This window comes from Sceloporus undulatus, chromosome 7 (genome assembly GCF_019175285.1).
Source record: "Sceloporus undulatus isolate JIND9_A2432 ecotype Alabama chromosome 7, SceUnd_v1.1, whole genome shotgun sequence".
NCBI lineage: Eukaryota > Metazoa > Chordata > Lepidosauria > Squamata > Phrynosomatidae > Sceloporus > Sceloporus undulatus.
In genome coordinates, this window is record NC_056528.1 from 48581087 (window position 1) to 48599949 (window position 18863).

General features: G+C 43.7%; 1 protein-coding gene across 3 annotated transcripts in view; it reads left to right on the forward strand.

The window, feature by feature from the left end:
• PAK3 (p21 (RAC1) activated kinase 3) overlaps window positions 1–18863 on the forward strand; it is an 80931-nt gene that overhangs the window by 11119 nt on the left and 50949 nt on the right. For 2 of the 3 annotated variants that reach the window (XM_042480409.1, XM_042480411.1), the window contains exon 1: window positions 17857–18076. The exons of the other annotated variant lie outside the window; for it this stretch is intronic. The gene's annotated coding sequence lies outside the window, so the exon portion shown is untranslated. Of the gene's footprint in view, window positions 1–17856; window positions 18077–18863 lie in introns of those variants that run through there. 3 annotated transcript variants of the gene reach the window in all.

The window sequence follows — 18863 nt, forward strand, 5'->3', positions numbered from 1 at the left end:
ATTATTATTATTATTATTATTATTATTATTATTATTATTATTATTATTATTATTAGCAGATGCCAAGGGCCCACTGTACCTTCCGTCCCACTTCCCCAACTGTGTAAATTGCTTTATATCCCAAGGCCTGGATATCACTTGGTAGTGCTTTTGAAGAAACGGGTTTATATCCATGAAAGCTCATGGTGAAATACATCTTTACAAACCCTGTCTCCTTCCCCTGCCCTGCTCCTTTTAAAGGGCAAACAGGGTCACTTTTCCAAAAGGAATACAGGAGAAAGGACTAAAGTAGTATCAATACAAAACAAAAACAACCATTAGTGCTGGAGAAGAGTTCTGTGAATGCCGTGGATGGCTAAAACAAACCAACGCACAAACCGGTTACACCATAAAGTTCCAGTCTTTGAGCCCTCTTTACTCATAGGATCCCTTGTACCGCTACATGATCTGTCACAACCATTCATTCTCTGAGATACAAAATGTGGAAATTTCATTGCACTGGGGTACTTTGAAAGCGAACATTTACCCCCAAGTCAGCAAACGGCCGTGACTTTCGGTAGCCCTGAGCATCCCAAAAGGCCACTGTTAACTTTAAACCCTTCAACGGATCTGTTTTCCTACCCTCCTGGCCTCATCTTTCCACGGAAAAAGTGGTTTAACAAATGACATTCTCATATCCAAAGGCAATTTTTGTAAAAACTGACAAGCAGCTACTTCTCAGACTTTCACTGTCGGCCTTCCAATACTTACTAGGAAATAGTAATGTCTTGATTTCTGCATGAAACCCTTTCAGTGCCGTGAGAAAATGGGCGATGGTCCACAAAAGCTCATGGTAAAATCATTCTTAAAGGGGCCATGAGATCTCTTTTTTCCCAACCTTCCTCCATTTCATGTTCACGAATGTTGGCTTTGTTGAGCCAAATCTACCCTAAAAGTACCAGATCCTGTCCAGATCTTGGAAGTTCATCAGAGTCAATCTGGTTAATACTTGGATGGGAGACCACCAACAAATACTAGGTGGACTTATGGTGACTGAGAATGGCCTCAGGCTATTTGATGTAGGGAACCAACAAGCATTTCCCATTCCCTCCCAATTGTGCCAGGGACCTGCACCATATTTGTGCCCATTGGGTACAACTTTTCCTGCCTTTCCTGGAGGCTTGCCATTGCGACCGACAGGCAATGGCTTGGGGACTGGTACCAGACCAGGTACCCTCCTTTGTCTTCTCCCTATATTTCAGGCTGAAGCCTAGAGCCCCCAGATATGGTTACCATGTTATCTACATTTCAGTTGGGATGTAGGAGATAAGGCCTTTTTGCTGATAAAGGCTTTAAGAAGTCTCACCACCTCAGTTTTTATTAAAGAAGTATCACATCAGATCAATAAGTCTTGTTGCAATACTACACACAGTACATTAAGTATGGATAGCACAACGGTTAGTTAATACAATTTACAGACAGTTTAGGCAAACCCATTTTGCCAGTAGTGTCATGCAACAAGCTGCGCAAAACAAACAAACAAACCAGTAACATACAAGCAGGGTCAGCCCTGGTTGGTACTTGGATGGGGAACACAGATACTATAGGCTATAGTATTTCAGAGGATGGAACTGGCAAAAGGCACCTCTGAGTATTGGTTGCCTATGAACTGAAAAACATCCATCGACGATCCATGGGATATTAAATCATAAGCCAATACTCATAAAACCAGGACATTACTATGTCAGGTCTAGTTAGCTGATGTTTTAACTCTGGGCTTGTCTTTCCAAATACTGTGAATTGGCTTCTCCTTTTTCCACAGTGATCAGTGCAGGGATTCTGTTTCGTATGAAGTCTGATTAGATGGGAATTCTTTAGTGTGATTTTACAAAGATGATCTGCCTTTGAGATGGATAAACTTTAACACGGCGGTGAGCTGGAGGTCAGATCAATTGATCTTCTGCTAACTGCCTCATTTTCCAAATCAGCAAAAGCAGGCGAAAGCATGAAAAGGGGAGAGAATAGGAGAGAAATCTCTAAAGAGGGTTTTTCTTGTTGTTCATGCACAAAAGTAAGTGGGATGATTCAAAGGCATCAAGACCTGAAGTTGACTCTTATGGGTTTGGGAAGCTGGTTGGTTGTCTTTTTTGCAATAAACTTTTGCCCATCCTTGCAATCAATGGAGTCAGGCCATTGGGGAAATAACATTAATGCTGAACTGAGTTGGCCAAGAATATAATGACCCAACGTTGCTTTTTGAATTACAAAGCCATAGATTTCCATTCTGCCGGTGATTAATGTGCTAATCTCCATGGGCAAGGAAATCTCCAAAGCAGAAGGAGCCCCTGCAGTACCCTTAAAATCCATGCCTGGGGCAGTACATAGTATGAAATGGAGTCTCCCTCCTTGGAGGTCTTTAAGCAGAAGCTGGATGGCCATCTGTCGGGGACGCTTTGATTTAGATTTCCTGTATGGCAGAATGGGGTTAGACTGGATGGCCCTTGTGGTCTTTTCCAACTCTATGATTGTATGATTCTATACCATTCTCTCCTGAATTGCGGTCTCAGTTACATACTGAAACGCTACATGCTCTGTGCAGGAAGACCACCAAGAAGAATGGAGGTGTAGGGGTTTTGATATTTCTCCTATAGTGTCCAGAGGGCATCCTGGACTGAGTTCCAGTCCTGGCAATAAATAGGCTCTTCACCAGTCCATGTGAAACTCTACTCCCCCTTGTGGTGGGAGGGTGAACTCCCACAGATGCCCAGTTTAGTGTCTGCTTCCTCTCCATTTGAACGTTGGGAAGCGAGCGCCATACTTTCCCCTGCTTCTCATGCTTGCCTTTTTTTTGTCTTTCTCTTCTTTTTCATCTGACATTCATCTCTTCTCTCCAATTGGCCTCCCAATTGTCCCTATGTGGCAGGGACAATGACCATCTAAGACAGCGGTTCTCAACCTGTGGGTTGCAACCCCTTTGGGGTATCGAATGACCCCTTCACAAGGGTCGCCTAAGACCATTGGAAAACACAAAGAGCCAGTGTGTCCAGAGGAGGGTGACCATTGGAAACTGAGACACTGCAATTATATGGTTAGGGGTCACCTTGACATGAGGAACCATATTAAAGGGTTGCGGCATTAGGAAGGTTGAGAACCACTCGTCTAGGAGATGATGAGATTTCAGTTCTCTTACTTTGATATGGAGAATGGGTCCTATATTTGGGAGAAAGATGGGGTATTAAATAAATAAATAAATAAATAAAATAATGGGCCAGCATCTTCCACCCCATTTGATGGCGGCGATTTAGATAATGTAAAGTGCCAGGAATTCTGTTGCACACAGTGCTTGGTTTCTGAACAAAAAGGATCTTTGGGGATTCAGAAGGAGCAGCCAATACAAGGTGTTGGTTATTACCTATAAAGCCCTATATGGCTTGGGCCCAAGTTACTAGAGGGACCACATCCCCCCATATACAGTAATCTGCCCCGCACACTCAGAACATCCAGGAAGAATCTATTGGAAGTCCCTTCATCCAAATATGTCTCCACTTCCCAAAAGGCCTTTTCAGTGGGGCCCCGCGGATGTGGAATAATCTTCCCGAGGAGTTCCTTCTGACGACCCCCCTAGAAACATTTAAAAAGAGATTGAAAACCCTTCTCTTTTGTCAAGCCTTCCCCCCTGAAGAATGAAGCTGTGTATTCTGTTGCCATCGATTCTCTGCTTTACCCTTTGAATGATTGTGTTGGAGTTTTTAGTGTTATATATTGTATATTTATAATATGGATTTTTATGAGATGTGTTGTACTTGGTTTTATGTACTTGGTTTTATCGACCGTAAACCACTTTGATCTTTGGAAAAGCGGTATACAAATAAAATTTATTATTATTATTAAGGGTTGTTACCACCTTCAGCACCTGCAACCTGAGGCAGCTGACCTACTCTACCCAATGTTAGGGTTGGACCTGCATGGTGTTACTGACCGACATGGTTGCGTAGTGGTATAGTTGCGAAAACTTCTACTTTCAAGATGACTGAATCCTTCTTCAGAGATGCTGAGGTCTGAAATGTTAGCAATGAAGTCACCTTTGAAAAACTTCAGTTTGAAGGAAGATGCCTGTGAGATGTTCATCTGTGGAGAGGATGCTCAAAAGGTAGGAAAGCTGTAATCACAAGAGACATGGCTCCTTCTCCTGTCAGTATCTACTGCCTGAGTTGCCATTTATGTCACTGTGAGCTCTTTCTTAAGAGACACGTTTGCTGAAAGCGTCCATTGTGCCAAAGAGGTGCAGGCTTCACCTCTTCATGTTGCAGGTGTAACTCCATGTGGCATTGTCTCCAAGGCATGCAGAAGGTTTCGGAGCTGGTGACTTCTGCAGTTAGGATCTTCAAGAGGAGGTCTTGAATGGTCTCAAGGGATATCCAGTGCCCAAAACAAAAGAAAGGAAAAGAGCCGGCGTGTCCAGAGGAGGGTGACAAAATGGTGAAGGGTGGAAACCTTGCCATATGAGGAAGCTAAACAAGTGTCAGCAGAGTGATGTGGCAGCTAAAAGGCCAATATGATTCTAGGCTGCATCAATAGGAGTATAGGGTTTACTTCAAGGGACATTATAATACCACTCTATTCTGCTTTGGTCAGACCACATCTGGAATCCAGTGTCCAGTTCTGGTCCCCACATTTCAAGAGGGATGTTGGCCAGTTGGAGCATGTCCAGATGAGGGCAAGCCAAATGGTGAAAGGTCTGGAAACCACCAAGCCCTATGAGGAGTGACTCAGGGAGCTGGGGATATTTAGTTTGGGGAAGGGAAGGGTAAGAAGTGGCATCATAGCCCTATTTAAATATTTGAAGGAATGTCATGTTGAGGATGGAGCAAGCTTGTTTTTGGCTGCAAAAGAGTCACTAGGACAAGGAGCAATGGATTCAAGCTAGAGGAAAAGAGGTTCCATCTAAGCATTAGGAAGAGCCTCCTGATGGTAAGAGATGTTTGACAGTGGAACACACACCTTAAAGTGGTGTCAAACTGGATTATTTCTGCTGTGTGGATGCACCCAAAGGATCGTTCATTAACAGAGCTGCTTATTCACAAGGTGAAATCTGTATTTTCTGAGATAGTCTGCACAATTTGTAATTGTCGCGGACACATTTTTAAAGAACACTTCCCGAGTCAGTCTTGTGTCTGGTGTCCCAAAATGTGAGGCCTCTGTGAAGCTCACAAGGGGCTGCATCCACACTGCAGAAACAATGCAGTTTAAGACCACTTTACCTACCATGGAACAGTGCTGTGGAATTCTGGGAATTGTAGTTTGTTGTGCTTTCTGATAGAGAAGGCTGAATGTCTCACAAAATGACAGTTCCCAGAATTCCATAGCATTGAGCCACGGCAGTTAAAGTGGTGTCAAACTGCTTTAATTATGCTGTGCAGATGCAGCTAAGCAAGAGGAAAAAAAATACTAGTCTTCCCTTATTCTTATTCCTTATCAGCTGGTACTCAGAGAAAACCTCCCTTATCCTAGTGATCCACAAACCTGGGTCTCTACATAATAATACCAAGCACAATAATAGTGATAATAATTGAAATATAATAATAATAACTGGAATATAAATAAGAATTTAAATATAATTAGGTGGGGAAGGAAAAGGAAAGGAAAGGAATTGAAATGTTTTGGATAAAAAGAAAGGCATGGAGAAAAATATTACTTATCCATAAAGGCCAAAGAAAAAGATGTTTAAGAGAAACCCAAAACTTTAAAAAAAAAAAAGAGATGGATAAAAGTGGAGATGTCAGAATAAAGAGCATTTTGAAGGTTGTGATGTCAGTTCCCATTAGTATCCATTAGTTGATGAGCGACTGGAGGTGAAATGCTGAGTACGATGGGACGAATCTGCCCTTGGAAGGGCCAAGAAACTGATCCAGAATTGTGAGGATTCGCCAAGGGCAGAACTGCCTCGGTTGCGTCCAAGGGACCCTCGTGCCAAAGCAGGCCGCCCCGGGAACCGAAAACCTCACTGCTGGGTTGCGTAAGAATTTGGCAGGAACTATCCATGAATCTAAAGGTAACAGCGAAAAACAAAAGAATATCTGAAGGGCTGTTGCATCTCAAGGGACCAAGCTTATTTTGTGCATAGAACTCGACCGAATGGAGCCAAAACACACAAAAGGAGATGTTGATTGAAGATTAGGAAAGATGTCTAAGAGGGTCTCTCCTTCATGGGAGGTTTAAAAAGAATTTAGATTTTTGTGGGTTTTTCGGGCTATGTGGCCATGTTCTAGAAGAGTTTCTTCCTGATGTTTCACCAGCATCTGAGGATGGCATCTTCGGAGAATGCATTCTCTGAAGATGTCAGCCACAGATGCTGGTGAAACATCAGGAATAAACTCTTCTAGAATATGGCTACATAGCCCGAAAAACCCACACAAATCTATGGATGCTGTCCATGAAAGACTTCGACGTTACATTTCAAAGAATGGTTGGATTGCCAGCTCTCAAAGATCCTTTAGATCAGTGGTTCCCAAACTTTGGTCCTCCAGGTATTTTGGACTTCCATTCCCATAAGCCCTGGCTAGCTTGGCAGGAATGTTGGGCACTGAAGTCCAAAACATCTGGAAGATCAAAGTTTGGGAACCACTGCTTTAGATATAGATTCTTAAACTCTCTGAAGGTTGGACAAGGTGAATGCTGGGCTCTCTTCAAGTTCTACAGTTGTATGATGCACACCACTGTTGTGTTGCTGTGTGCCTTCAAGTCATTTCTGATTCATGGTTTCATGAGATATTTGTCAGAGAGCTCTGGTGCCATGGCAGTTAAAGCAGTGTTAAAGTGCATTATCTCTGCAGTGCAGATGCAGCCTTAGTTATCACGAAATACATAGCCTCTTATCTGGATTTATGTTCAGATGCACTGATGGAGAACATGCCTCAGGTATTTTCTCAGCTAGATCATTGTGGGGGTGGGATAAGAGCGCCGCGCAATGCAGACAGATGCAAATGTGTGACCCTGGTTAGAAGTCTTCAAAGAGTTGCATAAGACGATACAGGTCTGTCTAGCAGCTTGTCAGTGCGAAAGCCTTGAATCTGTAAGGCTTGAGGTGTGAAAGCAATACATTCTGCTGAGCTGACAGTCACTTCTCTTGTGCTGGGATTTTCTAAGGAGCATTCTTTTGTTACATTTGCAAAACTGCGAGGAGCGCGCATATATTAATATGCGACGTGTGCCAAGAAACCATGATCTCTCTTTATACCTCTCCTAATGGATTAGGATATATGACTGTATCCCAATTTGGCTGTTTCTTTTTCCAAGGCTGCATTTGCATTTTTAAATTTTGTTTCAGAGCTGCTGCTTGAAGGTCAGCGATTGTATGTCCAGGAAAATTAAAATGTTATTTATTTATTGCTATTGCACATGAAAACAGCCACAGTTATATCACAGTTAACAAAGTAGATGTGTCCGCTCTTGTGCAGAGGCTGCCCTGTTTGTCAATTGTAGAGGCATTGTTGGGAAGAGGATAGCATATATCACACAGAAAGAAGATAGAGTAAATGTACTTCTGATATTGTGTGGGACGTTGTTGTTGTTGCTGTGTGCCTCCAAATCATTCCGACTTATGGGGACCCGATCGTGGGAGTTACTTGGCAAGATGTGTTCAGAGGAGCTGTAATGTTGTTGTCAGTAGATGTGGGCACAGAGGAATCTCAAATGTAAGGGACATGGTGGGATGGTAATGGATGATATGGGGAACAACTCTTACAAAATCCCAATCCTGATAGCTCAGACAGTTTTCATTATCAACCGGGGTTTTATTCCAGGACTCCCCGTTGATACCAAAATCTGTGGCTGGTCAAGTCCCACCAAATACAGTTGCATCATAAATGCCTGAGTTATACTGTTTGCCACAACTATAGCAGACCCATTAAATGAATGGGAATTAAACTATGTGTCGACACACCATTCAACAATCGATTGAATGAGTTTATACTAGCTGAGACTCACTGATAGGAGCCATACCTTTGAGTGTCCATTTGACGCATTCTTCTTTCCTGTATGTTTTCTTGCTTATGAAACTTTCAGATATATGTGGCTTATACTGTACTGTATATACTCGACTATAAGTCGACCTCATATTTAAGTCAAGGGCAGGTTTGGGGGCCAAAATGATGGATTTTGATATGACCCATATGGATTCATGGTCGTGGCACTATTGCCATAAAAGGTCCCCAGTCCTCTTTTATTATGCAGCAGCTGCTGTGAGCGATGGAGCTCTGTTCTCCTGCAGATTGAGGCATAATATATTGGGATTTCAACCCCTCCTGCAAACCACTAGTTCAAGGAGGAATTGTGGCAGGGATCCTTTTTTCTGATTGTTACACCAGAGACCATTGGCAGAAGGGAACTGGAAACATCAATGTGCTTTGCCTTGATGGATAGGAGAACAGATCTCTGTTGCTCACAGTGGCTGTTGCCAATGTTAGGACTGCAGGCATTGGGCTAGGAGATGCTACCTAGGGTACATCTATACAGTAGAAATAATGCTCTTAACTGCTCTGGCTCCATCCTACATATTCCTGGGATTTGTAGTTTTGGGGGATCACCAGCCCTCTTTGGCAGAGAAGGCAAAAGACCTTGTAAAACTATGGATCCCAGGATTCCATAGGATGGAGCCATGGCAATTAAAGTGGTGTCAGACTGCATTATGTCTACCATGTGGATGTGCCCCTAGTTAAATAGAAACACAGCTGATCTAGAATCTCGGGTCTTTGGTTTCTTCAACCCTCCAGCCTGTAACTTAATCCATCATTTCAAGATACTAGGAAGTGTTGAGTTTTATAGATAGCCTTATCACTTGCTATAATCATTTGAATTGATTTCTTGGCATGCGAGGCTTTACGCCATCACATTTTATTGTTCTGGGTTGTCGCAAGATAAGCTAAGTAAGTTATTTATCCAATTCCCTATCTTATGGGATACGCCTGTGCCCTATAGCTGAGCTACTGAAAGCAGTGGTTTGTGAAACCAAGCAAATTGGATAGCACCATGTTACAAATACACTACCAGTCCCTGGAACGTAAATCCAAAACACAACGCAGAAATAATCCAGTTTGAGACTGTTTTAACTGCCCTGGCTCAATGCTAGGGAAATCCTGGGAACTGTAGTTTTGTGAGACATTTAGTCTTCTCTGTCGGTGAGCTCTGGGGCCATGGCAAACTACAATTCCCAGGATTCCTTAATACAGAGCCAGGGCAGTTAAAGCGGTCTGAATCTGGATTATTGCTGCGGTGTGTTTTGGACTATAGGATAACCCCTTTAAAGATCAATCTACAACTAGAACAAATTCTTTGTCCCACTGAACTGGGGTGCATCTGCCCTGTAGGAATAATGCCGTTTGATAGCACTTTAATGGCTATGGCTCCATCCTAAAGAATCCTGGGATTTGGAGTTTTGTGAGGCACCAGCACTCTTTGGCAGAGAAGACTACAAATTACTTGAAAAACTGCAAATCCCAGGATTCTTACAGCACATAAAGTGGTGTCAAACTGCATTATTTCTATAGTGTATATGCACTCATGGATGCAGCCAACTATCTAAGGCCACAATTTATGTCATCTTTCCCCACTTTGGACTTGATCATCGCCCTGTTTCTTTTCTCATCTTCCATACCTTTACCTCCCTTCCTCCTTGTTCTCCTGTTTTGATGGACAGGAGCCGGGTTTAACCTTGGACCTTATTTGGAGGGACCTCCTAAATGAGAAAGGCATTTAATCGATACGAAACGCTGGATGCAAATAGAGGTGAATATTGCATTGATGGGTACGGAATGAAGCAACCACACACACACACCTGCAAGGGGATCCTTCGGCGACTTTCTTGTGCTGACATAGTAGGAAAAATTCCCCGGGGAACTGATCCATAGATCTCCAGTTGCAAACCTGTTTGTCTGCCCAGGCTGGAGCAAAAGGACACCATTTTGAAAGGAAAACAAGTGCACCGTTATTCCTTCTTATCTTGAGCCTATCGGATGCTCAAAGCAGAGCTTGCAGATTGACTCGGTGTTTCACAATTGCAGCGTGAAAGTGGTTGCGAGTTCTTCTTTGTGGTTTAGGAGCTGCGTCGTCTTTAATTTTCAGCAAAGTTTTGCAAGGTGAGTCTACATGGCTTTGGAGGTGGGCAAGTGTGCAAGGCCAGGAGATTGCGTTAGCCCCCCCAAATCCTACCAGTGATCTCCAAACTTCACCTTTTGGACTTCAGCTCCCAGAAGTCCTAGCCAGCTTTGCGAACAGGCAGGAATTCTGGGAGCTGAAGTCCAAAGCCCCTGGAGGACCAATGTTTTGGAACCACTGCCTTAGAATCACTGCTAGGGATTTAACTGCCCTGGATCGCTGCTAGGGAATCCTGGGCATTGTAGTTTATTGTGGCCCCAGAGCTCTCTGATAGAGAAGGCTAAATGTCTCACAAAGCTACAATTCCCAGAATTCCCTTGCACTGAGCCAAGGCCATAAAAGTGGTCTCAAACTGGGTTATTTCTGCAGTGTGTTTTGGACCTTTGTCTACTGTTCACTTCAGTGGCTGCATGTTGAGTTCAAGGTGCAAAAGTAGCTTGCACTCCATTAACTCAACATGAAGGAGAGTAGAGAAGGGGAAAGGTATTATTCCCTTCCCTGTAAGTTGAGGCAGAAGCAAACTGCTGCATCCTTCCCTAGCTTTGTTTTCTGTTATTGATAACTTTTGCCATCTTGACCACACTCTGATGTTACTTGGCCACTTGTGTCCCAGTTTTCATGTTAGAATGGATAGGAGGGTACTTCAGATTCTCTGCTAGCAAGCTGTAGTGCCTCCCCAAACGACAAAATCCCAAGATTGCATAAGATGCAGCCTTGGCAATTAAAGTGGGTTCATAATACTACAACGGTGCAATGTGAAAGGCCACTGTTATATAGATAAAACAGAGTTTGCAAGAACTCCCTCCCAGAATATTCTCCTCTTGTTCCCTGGAAATCTACCTTCTGTAATTTAAGGATGTCACAATTAGATTTTCTTGCTTTTTATAGTAGAGGGTATGCCTTTTCTCAAAGGTAAAATGAACCGTAAGCATCTCTTTCCGAAGGATGTGTTCCGCTATGTTTGGGTGGAGACAACACTACATTAATTTATTATTGAGTAGTGATAAAATATTAAATTAGTTAACTGGCATCCAGGAACCGCCTAATGAGCTATAATGCCAATATATTCAGATGTCCATTAAGCACAGCCTGAATTGTCTGGTGGTGCCTAATTGAAGTCTCTTAATTTTCATATTTACATATCATTACTTTGAAATGTAGCGGAGCTGTCAAAAAAATTATGGCTGAACACCGAACGGAGGACCAAACTCCAGCCTGCTCTGACTATGGAACTAATGGCTCCACCATTGAACTCAATGGGACTCCATCTCTTGCACAGCAGCGATGTGAACCAAACGGACCCCAAGATGCTATTGGACTGCAAGTCCCAGTAGCCCTAGCCAGCATGGCCAATGACGAGGAACGCTGGCAGCTATAGTCCAACAACATCTGGAGGCCACATCTGTTGTGTGTGTGGTTGCATTGTAGGTTATTTTAAAATGCCACTCTTCAAACGAAATAATCTTCTGCTCACGATGAAAGTGCTTGCGAAGCATTTTAAGATTAAGAGGCGTTATCTGTAGTGCAGACACATTTGTAATCCAAATCTCAAGACCTGGAAAGTCATGCCCTCCCACTCTTTATTGATTTTTGGAAGCCCAAACGCAGCAGTGTTGTTGTTTATATGCCTTCAAGTTGACTCTGGCTTTTAGCAACCCTTTCTAAAAACCCTAAGTCCTATGGTTTTCTTGGCAAAATTTCTTCAGACAAAGTTTACCATTGCCTTCTCCATAGGCTGAGAGAGTGTGATTTGTAGCTGAATGGGAATTCGAGCCCTGGTTTTCTGGGGTCTAATCTGCACTGCAGAAATAAGGGAGTTTGATACCACTTTAACTGCCAAGGATCAGTGCTATGGAATTTGGGGGTTTATAGTTTGTTGTGTTGCCAGAGCTCTCCACTTGGGAAGGCTGAATATCTCACAGAACTACAAAACCCATAATTCCACAGCATTGAACCACAGGAATTAAAGCAGTGTCAAACTACATTAAATCAGATCTTGCACTCAAACCACAAAGCTATGCTGGCGCTCCATCACAGATATAGTTGCGTGAAAATGCTTTTCGACTCAGTGAAGGGCTCCTATAATTATTGCTGTCGTTGTTTAACTCGTTGCCAGTTTTGACGCATGCATTGCAGCAAACCTATATTATTTTAAGCAGATCCGTATGTATTTAAGTACAGCAAAAACGTACTCATGTAAGCATTGTCACTGAGATGTTTAATGGCTTATGTAACACAGACGGCTCCGACGTTTAATTGTCTAACCTGAGTTGAAATGAAGTGGGGGGGGCAGGTTGCACAGGAAAATGCAGCTGGGAAAACTCCCTCTGTGACATTGCTGTGGAAACCAGAACTTTCCCTTACTAAAATGGTGGCTTACATCATCCAGTCCCCAGGATGCCCTGGGCTTGGCAAAGGCTGTTAGCAACATCCGACCAGCCACAGTTTCCACTCTAGAATAAGAATAAAACGGCTAAGGTCTAGGGACTTCATCAAAGTTGCAGAAACAATCAGAAATGAGCAGCCACAGAAGTGGAAATCTCACATGTCGCATCTCGACTCTCCTTCTCAAGCCTACACTGTTGCATTGTTGCTGGGTACTCCGCATCCTCCAACTTTGTAAATGGTCTGGGCTTGTAGTTGTGATTATTGTGTGTATATGTTCCTTCAAGCCACTTGTTGACTTAGGGCGATTCCATGAATTTAAAAGGGTTTTCTTAGGGCAGGGGTACTCAGAGGTCATTTTGCCGGTTCCTTCTTCCAAAATATAGCCTGGTATTTTGGCAGGCTCCCATCCAAATGCTAACCATACCTGATTCTGCTTGGCCTCCATGGACTCTGGTGTCTTTTGGGTATTTAGGCAACTATATTATTGCTACTCCTGCGTTAGAGCGTTGGATGGGGACTTGGGAGTTCTAGATTCCTCACTGAGCCATGAGACTTACTGGCTCTCCCTCTGTCTCCCTCTTGCGCTCCCTCTGTCTCCCTTTCTCCCTCCCTCCTTCCTTTCAACCTACCTCAAAGGGCTGTTGTTGTGAGGAGGAGGAGGTCAAGAGGAGTAGAGCCACCTATGCCACCTTGAACACACTGGACCAAGAGCTGGAGATAAATGTTAACTATGAAAAACAAACAATAGATCGTGTGTGTGTGTGTGTGTGTGTGTGTGTGTATATATGTAGACAAAATACTCCAAACCTCATCTGTGCAACTGGAAAGCAAAGCAACCCATTCATACAGGATCCAAAGGCAAAGCTGAGTGCGACTCAGGGAAACTTTTTCAAACCTTCCATAAATGTTGAGACCATCTTTTGTGGTTCTAGTCGAAGACGTCTTCTTGAAAATGTTGTCTCTTCTCATTATTCATACAGTTGCTAGGCAGGGACAGTAAACCTGCTCCGGTTTTCCGTCCAAACATCAAAGGAATTTTCTCTAGTGCAGAATCTATTTTGCAGATAATAAGAATAAGAATAAGAATAATATACAACTGATGTTGTTTGTTCTTTGTTGTTGTTCCCCCACCCCAATCTATAGGGAGAGGCAGGTAAGAAATAATAATAATAATAATAATAATAATAATAATAATAATAATTTATTACGTGCCTTTCCCTATGGATCGAGGTGGAGGACAACAACAATGAGCAAACAAACACATCAGTTAAAACACACATTGATTTTAAAATAATATGTGCGCACATTAAAAACAACCCACATCTAAACTTCATCATTTAAAATTCACAATTTATAAACCAACTTGATAAGTCTGCTGGAAGAAACTGATCCTTGATGCTCTTTTAAACTGAGCTCAGAACCTTGGAGAACGCTTTTAAGTTTGGGATTAAAACCCCCAAGTCCCAGCAGGTGACCCTTTCCTTTGGTGGCTGAGCATCCCTCCCATGCATGTGCCATGCACTGAACATCTGAGGATGTGCATCTCCATGGCGCTCTTGTCATTAGGGGTTTCCCGATCCACCTTGCAGCAAGCATGGCAAGGGGGCTGGGATCTAGCAATGGGTGACCAACGTTTCCCCTGTCTCTTTCCTTGCATGGCGCATTGCCTTTTCAAACAATGGCACCCATCTCTTCTGATGCAAGGTTGCATCCATTTTTGGGGTGTAGGGGGGGACACAGGGGAGCTTCATTATTCAGTGATGGAGGGGGGCTGACACTACCCAGGTTGTCAGGACAACCAGCCCTGATTCAAAGCAGCTCGGAAAGGTCTGAACCTCCGGCAACTCACCAGCCAGCAGTTTGCTTTCAGCAGATGCTTGGCCCCATCAGGCCAATGGCAGCAGAGCAAGGAAACCATGACATCATAGTCCAACCAGTCCAGAAACTATACTCATGTGTTTCTGGTCTTCCTCCTGCATCCTTTTTAATCCCTCCCTCTACCTCTCTCTCGCTCAGTCTTAGATCCCAGCCATGCTCCATTGCAAGGCAAGCATCCTCTTTGCCTGGTTGCTTGTTCTGAGCTGATTCGATTGCGGAGAGGTTAAAGACAAGCTTGGTTTGATGCTGGTGGAGGTGGGGAAAGGTGATTTTCCAGCCTTGAAACAAAAGGGAAGAACAGTAGCACCAACAGGAAATAAACCCCCTAAATCTAAAACCTAAAAATAATCACCAAAAAAACCCCAGGGAGCATTTGCATTGACTCTTGCTGGAGATCTTGCACTGAATAGGGAGTTGGTCTCTTCCAACTCTATGGAGTTTATCATACAGAGGGAAATTGGAAGTTTAAATGGGGTTTGTCCCGTGAAAATTGTGCAATTACAGTACTATGAAATCGCAGTTAAGACTTTCACACACATCAGTCATTATCCCAGGAATAACCAGGGAATAAACCGTGACAAATCATTCATGGGAGAATCCCATGAATGATTTGTTGCGGTTTATTGCATAGTTATTCATGAGTTAATGGCACTTCAATTGCTTTTCAACGCGACGTCGTGTGAAAACCTTTATCGGAATTGCTCAATTTTCATGGGATATTCCCGGGATCGTGGTCATTTAATTATGACATTGTGTGAAAATCTCAATTGCTAATGTGTGATTTTCACAGGATAATCCCCATTTATACTTTCGATTGTCTCCGTGTGATAAAGTCCTATGGTTCTGTGTTTGGAAATGAAGACCGCCTGCGGCGGAGCCCACCGAAATGGAAGGATTTGCATCCCATGAAAACCGGAGACTCAGGACTATGTGCCCCCCCACCATCCATTTGTGTGGCCCCCACATTAATATCTTAGCTAAAGAGTCTGTTCCCAGTTGGAGGTGAAACAAGGGGATTATTCCTTTCTTCTGCCATAGAGAGATGGAATATGGACCATTTAATATGGCCTACGTAATGCAGTGGTGTGGGCATCGGACTACAACTCTAGAGATCAAGGCTCAGTTCTCTACTCAGTCATGGAGACCTGCCTTGGGTGAGTCACACACTCTCAGCCCCAGAAAATCCCATGACAGCTTTGTCTTAAGATCACCGTATGTTGGGAAATGACTTGAAGGCACCCAACAGCAGCAAGCATGCCTATAGCAGGAAAAATGGACGTAGAGGAGAGCAGAAGGTGAGCACCAGTCTCGCAATGACTAGGAGGGAAGGAAGCGAAGTAAGTACTGTAGATATGTAGACCTCTCCCAGGAGAGTCTTTGCAAGTTGTAGCAACAAGTGGGTGAAGGCTTGCAAAGAGTAGCAATCTGCTGCTCTGTAGCCCAGCTACAAATGTACACATGGACCTTTTGCTACATCTCTTCCTTTCCAATGGGATTCACCACGGTTGTGTAGTTTGCACAATTCCCTTTCCTAAGGAATTGTGAAGCAGCCTCCTCAGAGAGCAGATTTTGGATGTCATGAAAGGACAGCAAGTTGTCCTTTATGTCATTGCACTATGATTCCATTTTTCTCTCCTAGTCATGGACAGGGAGAGGTCCGTGTGGGATTTTCACTTGCCGAAACAATGTCGTTGGCAATCTTTGGTGCCTTAGGTAGCAAAATTCCTTGGCTGTAGTTTGCGAGTCAGTTCCCCATAGAAGCCTTGACATTCATGCTCATTTGCAAGGGTTTCTTGGTCTATCTGTGACAGATAGGCAGACATGCATAATCAATTATGCCAAAGCATAGCGAAATATAACGTTTTTAGTGGAATATATCCAATTATTCTTGTATAACAAGACCAGGGGGTGGCTATTTTACTTGCCCTGCATACTCTTTATTTGGCTCCACTGTTGTGTTGTGTTTCTGTGATTTTAGGCTTTGCCCCAGGCTCAGGAGGTCACAGGCGATAGATGCTTGTCTGTGTTGTTGGTAGAAAGAAGCAGGAAATTTTGTGGTGAACCCGGTTTGGCCAGATTCTGAGGCCATTCCTCTCCAAATGCTCTCTTGCTGAAGGAGACAAACCTGACCGACTGAATTCCAGGCCAGTACCTTCAGAATAAGGTAGTTCATTTGCAGAGCACAACATCCCAGAATTGCAAGATAGACATTATTGTTGTTGTTGTGTGCCTTCAAGTTGTTTCTGACGAATCGCAACCCTAAGGCGAACCTGTTGCAGGGTTTTCTTGGGACGTTTCTTCCCGAGAGGGTTTGCCATCCTCTGAGGCCGAGAGATTGTGACTTGCCCAAGGTCCCCCCGGTGGGATTCGAACTCAGATCTCCAGAGTCATAGTCCAATGCTCAAACCACTACACCACGCTGCCTCTCTCATTTAACTTTCATTTAATACTCTCTGCTGCTGTGCAAGAATTAAATACAGGATGGCATGCTGAAGTTGGCTAGTTTAATGTTGGGGTTATGTTTTCTTTGCATCTTGAAAACTGTGAATGCTTCTTTGCTTTTAATACTTAGTGTGTTCACTTTCAGTGGGATGTGAGCATTGCTTGTCCATGAAGAAACAACTGGCTTTCTCACCATTTCCTTGGATCTTAGAGAATGATCTTTCTATTATTGCTGCTGCTGCTGTTGTTGTTGCAGATGCATACATTCCAACATTTCACAGATGTGATGCGGCAGCTAGAAAAGCCAATGTAATCCTTGTCTCACTTTTCACTTGTTGAGCTGCTTTGCACATGCCTTGCTTCCTCCCACTTTCCCCCTTGGTCCTCAGCGTACTTCCATTGCTTCAACTTGAATCCCAAGTGCAAAAGTAGCTTGCACTCCATTAGCTCCGCAGAGACCTGCCCTTCCCAGTAGGCTCAGGCAAAAGCAAACAGCTGCATCCTTTGTGCGCTCATTGGTCCTTCTTCTTTAACGACTTGGGGCTGCATCCGCACTGCAGAAACAATCCGGTTGAACTGCCACGGCTGAATGCTATGGAATTCTGGGAAGTGTGGTTTTGTGAGGCATTGAGCCGCAGGATTCTATCGCCTTGAGCCACAGCAGTTGAAGTGGCATTGAAACGGGTTATTTTCTGCAGAGCCTTGGGTCTTCTTGACTGCTCTCTGAGATTGCTTGGGCCTGTGTGTCTCTGTTGTTGTGTTTTTGAGCTGTGAAATGTTGAACACTATGTGCAGAGTGTGGAAAAGCCAAGGGATGTGAGCGCCTGGCCTCCAAGTTTCTGTCTTCCCTCGCCTTCCTCACATTCCTCCTGCTGCTTGTCTTTGAAACATAAGATTTGTCCTCTCCCCCTCTTGCCAGTGCTATTAGTAGTATTATTATCTGCTTCCCCGTAGCCAATGAGCGTGGTGGAAACGTGGTGACGACATGTGCTAGGGAACAGCAAGGAGGCAGCAAAGCATCCAAGCCAGTAATGCTGGGATTGGAGGTCAGGAGCTGCTCTATGGGGAGACTGCAAAGCCTTTCAATGGACTAAAGAGGAGTGTGCCTTGATTCTGCATTTCCAACCCTTTTATTCTTTTGCATCCCCCCCTTCCTAGAAGGGTGTTGCCTTTCATGATCATACCAGACCTTAAAGGGACTGACAGTCTGGGTGCAGCATGACAAGACAGACTGCAGGTAATATGCATGTATGGTTTCCCCCCACCCCAATCTTTCCCCCATTTCCTACAGGGCCGAGGGCCTCTTCTCTTTCTCCCCATCCCCTCTGCTTGCATGTCTTCATGTGTTCTGCATCAGAACACCCTCGCATTGCATGAAAGGGAAGGGACCAAAATCCCAGACAATGCATGGCTGGCGGGCAAGGGAGGCAACCCAGCCCTGTTCCATCTGGTCTCGGAAGCATGCTGGGTTTTTCCTACTCCACATCCCTGATTTTTGTCTCTCTCTCTCTCTCTGTATATCTATCTATCTATCTATCTATCTATCTATCTATCTATCTATCTATCTATCTATCTATCTATCTATCTATCTATATTTAATAGGTGGGATTGGTAAATGGAGAGATTGGTGATTTATAGTCCTTTCACTTGTGAGACACAGATGTTGGTGGCAGGGCTTCGTGTCAAAAGCTAACAATGCAAAGCTCATGTGCTTTGTTAGTTGGATGTACATGAATGAGTCTTGACCTGCTACTGTGGTTTACCGATATCTACCTACCTACCTATATGTCATTTGCCTATCATCATCTGTGTGCCTATTTATGTTCCTGTCTGTATGTCTGTCTCTACCTGTCATCTGTCTGTCTATCTATCTATCTATCTATCTATCATCAATAATCTACCAAACACCACCCATGTGTTTACCTATTTTCCTGTCTGTGTGTCTGTCTCTATCTACTTACCTATCTATCATCTATCCATATCAATAATTTACCAAACATCATCCATGTCCCTACCTATTTTCT